This window comes from Prinia subflava, chromosome 2 (genome assembly GCF_021018805.1).
Source record: "Prinia subflava isolate CZ2003 ecotype Zambia chromosome 2, Cam_Psub_1.2, whole genome shotgun sequence".
NCBI lineage: Eukaryota > Metazoa > Chordata > Aves > Passeriformes > Cisticolidae > Prinia > Prinia subflava.
Window position 1 is genome coordinate 67,097,398 of NC_086248.1, and position 6,911 is coordinate 67,104,308.

Consider the following 6,911-nt stretch of genomic DNA (forward strand, 5'->3'; position numbering starts at 1 on the left):
GGGAACGAGGGCTGAAGGCTCCGAGCGCCCTGAGGGCTCTGAGCGGGCTGAGGGCGCTGTGCACCCTGAGGGCTCCGAGAGGGCTGAGGGCTCTGGGCACCCTGAGGGCTCTGGGCGTCCTGAGGTCTCTGAGCGGGCTGAGGGCGCTGGGGCGGCAGAGGGCGCCGCGCCGCCGGCAGCGCCAGCGCCGGGGCCGCTGTTTCCAAGGGTCTCTCAAGTAACAAAACAGAAATAAAAACAAACACTGCACAACATGAAAAGCCAGGGCGCTTGCCATTTCTGCAGCTGGAAGGAGTATTGCTTCCCTTCCAAGATTGCTGTGGTCCGGGATTGCGTTGGGAGCAGCTGAAACACAAAGCCCCCATCTATTGCTCTCAGCATTTTGCTGCTGTTTGATCCAAGTGTGTGCTGACCACAGTAGCTGCTGCCAAACCCAAACACCACCACCCCCCAACACATACATACCTATCCTTATTCTAAAAGTTCTATTTCCACATGTGTTTGCACCAGAAAATGAGATGTGGGAGAAACGGGCTAAAAATTCTTGCTGCGAATACTTAAAAAAAGAAACTTTATGCCTGATCAGAGTTCAGTGTAAGCCCTCAGAGACTTAAAAGCTATGAATGTAACATTACATGTACAACCAGGGCTATCTCAGGAGTCCACTAAAGGATGATCCTTTAGCATTCAAGAAGCAGTATAAAACAAGTGGTGTGACTCTTGGAGATGGTGCTGTGCAGGGATGGGACTTTGACTCGATAATCCTTGTGGGTCCCTTCCAACAGCATATTCTGTGATTCTATGACTTATTAGTTCTTAGCCTTGCCCTTTTGCAGGCCCTGCAGTCTTCCATGGCATGAATGGACATCATTATTTATTTCCTTCAATTCTGCAACACAAGTAGTCTATCTGAGCTTGTGCCTGCATGAGTGTGCTTGCAGGTATACTGGTACTGTTCAAGTCCTGACCCCAAAGCTCTGATGTTACTGAGGTTCTGTCTCAGGGTTGTTGATTCCCTGAGATTCTCCTTGGGGTTGCTGTTCCCCATGGTACTAAGGGTTCCCCCAAGGTTGCTGTTCCCTGGGAGTTTCCTCGGGGTTGCTGTTCCCAGAGGTAATAAGGTTTTCAGTCTTCTATTTGCCCTAAGTGTTTCACACCAGAGGTAGAGACGACAAGTCCGCCGGTGCACATTTCCAAGGTTGTTTATTCTTCGTTATCTCAGTTCTTTCTCAGCTCTGCCAGGCCTCCCTGGCAGGGTACCTTATCTTAGTTCTTTCTCAGCTCTGCAAGGCATCCCCAGCAGAGCAGGACACGCGGCAGACTGGGCGGATCAGAGAGCCCCGCACCTCATGTACAGTACCCCTGACCCAACCACCGTCCACAACGTACATTTTATTTACAGAATTGTACCAATACCTACTACCTATGTTAACATGTCATTTCTACTCTAAACCAATCCTTGAGATCCAACTCAGCAGAAAATGGGTGACGAGAGCAAGAACAAGGAACACAGGGGCCACTCCCCAATTCCTCCATCTTGCCTCTTCAACCCCATATACTGAGAATCCTAGATTCTACATTTACATTCTATGATAAACTAAATACTACTTATTTTGAATTTTCTCAGCTTGTGATTCTTCATACAATGTGGGCATTCACTCCCATGGACAGGGATCAGAGGCAATGTCCTCCTGGGCTCTGTGTGAGGCTGGTTGACCCCCTTGTACTTGATCCCAGACCCCCCTGTCTGGTCTCCAAACCCTCCAGGGTGGCCAGAGGGATGTTCTAGACTCCAACAGTTCTGTCATTTCCAGGGGGACTGGGCCTGCTCCAAGCAGAAGAAGTTTTGCACGTGTAAATGGACTTACCCATATGCTACACCAAAAAGATCCCAAGCCTTCATTAAAAACTTTTCAGGACATTTATAGCATTAGTATTCTTCCAAAAAGAGTCAGGCTAGAACAAAGCCATAGGTCTTATTTCAAAGGAATCTTGTTTCTTGGCCTGCTGCAGTTGAAGTTCAAGGAAAATACAGGTGCATATGGCCAAACAGAAAGATGTCTCATGGGATTAGCTGCTTCCAGACAAGGTTTGAGTAGGAGAGAAAGGTAAATTTGGATTACAACTTCGTACTCCAAACAGCCCTTTTGTTCATAGAATCTGCTTAACTTCACCTTCTCTGAGATAAGTCCTGGATAGCCTTGGAGGTTCTGGACTTGGCTCTCCCAAGGTGGATCCCATCCCAGGTAGGCAGAGGCCTTTGCATTCCTGACAAGCATTCCTTATGCTACTATGCATATGCTATGCTGAAATTCCCACAAGTTGCATTTTTTCATTTAGCCACAAATTGCATACACAGATGTGCAAGTGTGTGAAAACAAGACTGGTGTTTATGTCCACAAATCCTGTCTTGTGAATGAGACTATCACTCTACTGCCTTTTTTTTTTCTCTTTGCCTCCACTGACTCCTGTGATAATGAATATATACCCATCAGGTACTAAAAATGGAAGTTACAATTTTATATTTTTTTTATGTTTTACTGAAGCATGACTAAGATGTTACCTAATACTAGCATTCACTTTTAAAGTTCTGATTTAAGTGGCTCCATTTGCACTTAGCCAAACAAAAAAACCACCACCATTCCTCTGCCTTGAAGAGTGGAACTGGATTGTCTCCTGGCAAGTTCAGTGTTGATGAAAAAACCCATGCCATGCCTCCTGAACCCTGTGGTGAGCTGTTCCTGTGCAGCACTAGCAGTGTGACAGTGGCCTGTCTTCCAGCTGATGTCCAGAGTCCCCACTGGAAACAAGCTTGGTGAGAGCTAAGGTTACTTCAACTTGCAGGTGTGCTCAGGTCCTAGCAATCCTACAAAGCCAAAAAAGAAATGAATTTGCAATCATGCCAAACCACCCACTATACCCTGAGGTGTGAGCAATTTTATAGCTGGCAGTGGCTATCTAAAAGCAAGATTAGTGATGCTCCTGAGCACACTGAAACTACAGGTAAGCTCTACATACCTTTTTGTATTCTTTTAGCAGCACTGAATTGCCTGCCATCCAGAGGAGCTGCTGCATGGGTAAGGCTGCATTTGCTGATAGTGAAAAGCAGATTGCCCCCCTCCCGCCTGCCACTGCGATCAGATCTGCTGCTGTTACAGAGCAGCACAGGCTGCACTTCCTCATGGACATCAAAGCATGAGCATCGTATAAGCATAGAAGGTGTTTTGGATTTGGAGCAGTGCAGTTTCTGGAGAGAAGGAGAATAGCTTAGATCAATTCAATTACACAAAAAAGCACTTATGTGCTTAATAAAGTCATCTAATGAAATGAGAGATGAGAGGCTCTCTCAATTCATTAAACCACTTCCTTTTGAAAAAGATTTTTTTTTGATTTAGAACATGCCTCAGGACCAACTGCTGCCTTCTCAGTTTTCTCCTCAGCCTGATGACAAAGTAAGGAAAGGTTTCAGGCTGCTTTCTAACACATACATGAGCATGAGTCAAAAATTTGCTTTTTGGCCCATAGGAAACCTCTGGAAGGCATTCAAAAACTTGTTTGTTTTCTTTTTTGTTTTGTGTCTATATTGGCAATTTAGTCAGTTGTGTTTTGCTTCAGGTATATGGGAGGCTTCTACCTGAGTCTGTGACAATTCATGCAAATTCACATCACAAGCAGTGGCCCAAGCTTCCACACAATGCCCATCTGTGTGCAGACATGTCTCCCATGGAGCTGACAGGTGTCTGCAACACAGTGCTTAACCTTGCAGGCAAACCTTCAGAGTTGTTTCATGCCCAGGAACACATAAACAAATTTGTCTATGCTTGTCTGCATACACAGTAAACCAAGATTCAGCCTTTCTCCTTGCATCCTTGTGAGCTGCATCCTGCTGCCTTCTCCTGTCACGTTACATGTTTAGCCTGTGAGAAGACCAAAGCCAAGGTCTTCTCAAGTTCTGGTCATTGTCTGGTGCTCACTTAGGAGTGTGCACGAACAAAAGTGGCTTGTGATGCCTTGTGCAAGCAGCCCAAGAGGTATAAGTGGCCTGGGGAAAACACAGTTAACATGCACTGATTTGGTGAATACCAGGAAAGCAAGAAGCTTTCGTGGCTAATAGTGAAATCCTACAGATGTTGTGTCCTTGATGTAGGAGAAGTAAATCTAGATAAATCCTACTTAGAGAAAACTGCAAAGATTTGTCAGGTTGCCCCCTGAAACTTGTGCAAGCTTTTCACAGTGCCAGAGTAAGAAACATTTGATTTCTCTTATTTGTTTTCAGTTATTTCCAGTATCAGCCCCTAAGCGTTCCTTACCTCTGTTTAATCCTGCGTGTGCTGCAGGAATAACATTTACAGGCTGTGCCTCTCTCCTTCCTTCATGCCCTCCCAAGGTGTGCCTGAGCCACCCAAGCACAGCAGGCCCTCCAAGCAGGCAAAGTGAAAATCCTCTCTGTGGTATTCCTGGCATGTATTTGCTCTGGCTGCATTAAGGGCACAGGAGGAAGGAAAAGGGATCAGCCAGCTCATGGAACAGCTGAGGTGGTAGTGAGGCTTACTGGGAGACACAGGAGGGAAAGAAGGAAGGGCTGGATGAAGAAATTAGGGAAAGCTGATGAATGTCTTAAAAACAAGAGCAGCATTTCTCACCTTCTGAGGACACAGAGGCCTGACATTCTCAGGCGTATATTCGGTGTGAATTAGGCGAGGCTGTGCCTTGCCTTATTATGCATTTAATAAGTTCGTTTAAGCATATAAAGGATGAATTCCTTAGAAATATATGAATAATATAAGGACAAGAAGGAAGTTCTCCTTTTTTTTCCACTTCTGGGAGCTACATGCTGTTCTCCCCCAGAAGAGGCATCTCTTGGCTCAGGACAATTACCACTGGACAAGGTGAGACATCAGGCTCTCGCCCTGGGCCACTGTTCTGTGTTTCTGTGCTGTTCTGAGCAGGCTCTGGCTAACTCTGAATCACAACATCCAATTCATCCTCCCTCACACACAGCAGTGGGAACATAAAGCAGGTTGTTAGTTTTCTCAGACATATCGTTCCTGCTTGCTGGCCTAATCTATAAAGGAAGCAGCCGCTACAAGGTTTGTCACCACCTTTGCATCAATTATGTCTAAAACCCAAGGCCTTTTTAAAAACCAACCAAACAAAACCCAGATGATGACAGCAGACCAAGTAAGCAGCCCCACACTTGTTAGTGAGCCAATTAGCAAGAACACAGTGTAAGCCTCTCAGAGCCACATTTGTACAGGAGCTCTGCCACTTGCTGCTGTTATCTCCATCGCACGGAAACCTGTGATTTCCTTCAAGCACCAGCTTGATTCAAGGTGGAGTGTAAATAGTAATTGATGGTTGGTACAAGGTTCTGAAAATGTAAACTGTTCTGCAAGGCTGCTGCTTTCATCTCTGTTGCACAAGGGTCAAATATTTGACAAAGGGCCATTTTTGCCCCTATCAATCCATACTTTTAGAAATCACAAAGCTTCAAAAGAAATGAATAAATGAAATGATGAAGAAAGCCTATGAGGACTCAGAGATACTAGCAAAAGACACTTGAATCTCTATTATTCCCTGCCTTCCCTTCACTTTCTTGCTTACTGGTCAGGTAACCTGGCTGGAATATGGGTCTCCCCGCCTTTGCAGCCCTGAGCTAGGACACAGCCACTGGATGATGAGGAGCACTTCAGCCATCCCTGTGTCATGCAATGCACAGCTGGTGCCAACCCCCTGATCTCCCTTCTGGTGTCCCTAAATCCATACCTCCCCTAGCTCCCTGCTCTGGAGGGAAATACCACCTCTTGTACCCATCCCAACCCCTTCAGAAGGCTCTGGTGACCTGGGCATGTGGAACATGTGGGTAGCCAGGCTGGCAGCTGAGGCAGGGTCTGTGCCAAATCTGACATATTCTGTGGGTTTGATCTTCCAGTGACAACCCCAGAAATGTCCCTGGAGCAATGTGAATGAGCAGGTAAGGCACAAACACTCTGTGACACACATCTACCTTCTGGAGAGAGGCTCAATCAGAAGGGAGAGAATTCAGGGAGTTCTGTGCAATCTTTCCTTAAGCACAGGAAATACAGAACTCCAAGAGCAAGTAAACTTCCAAATGAGAAGATACCAAAATTTACGATTTTACCTCCTGAGTCTTCTAAAAATCCATGTAAGATGCATAACTAAACAAGCAGCCATTAAAGATATTAAAATCTTGCCCTGCTCTGAGAGGCCATTTCCACATTCACTTCCCAAGTCCTGTTTGTTCTGCTGTTGTCTCATACTGACCAGCAATATAATAAAACACTATTTGAATGACTCACTTGGATAAAGTTTTTAGTCCAAAGCTGGATTTGGAATATATAAATAAAGCCCCACAGACTTGTATACAGAGAAGGGTCTCCACCTGACTGTTTTATTGGCCAAGTGCTGGATTGCCATCTACTGGAGAGTAAAGAAATAAAATCCAATAAACAGCTATTTCATAGTGAGGGAACTACATTGTCTGCATTTTTGGCTTTAACTTTCCCTGCTTCTGCACAATTAATATAAGTCTGTGATGGCCTATAAAATTATTTCTTTATTCTGGTAAGCAGCTTCTGGTCTTCACTATCTTCAAAGTTAGACTGCATAAATATTACTTTTACAATGAGACACTTTAGAAGTTTTTAAAAAGGTTTCTTCAAAATGAGCATATATGGTCCATTTAAAGCTGGAATTACTGGATAACCAGCAAGTAAAAATGTTGCTAAATATTAAAGTTTCTTTGTTATGATCCACTATATTTGTGTGACCTTTGTGTTCTTACAGTTAGAATGGTTATTGGATATCTAAATAGTATTACTACTGGGAGATAAAACTACTGCTGGCAGAATTTATGTCAAAGGCAAATTGAAGTGAAACATTTAAAGCTT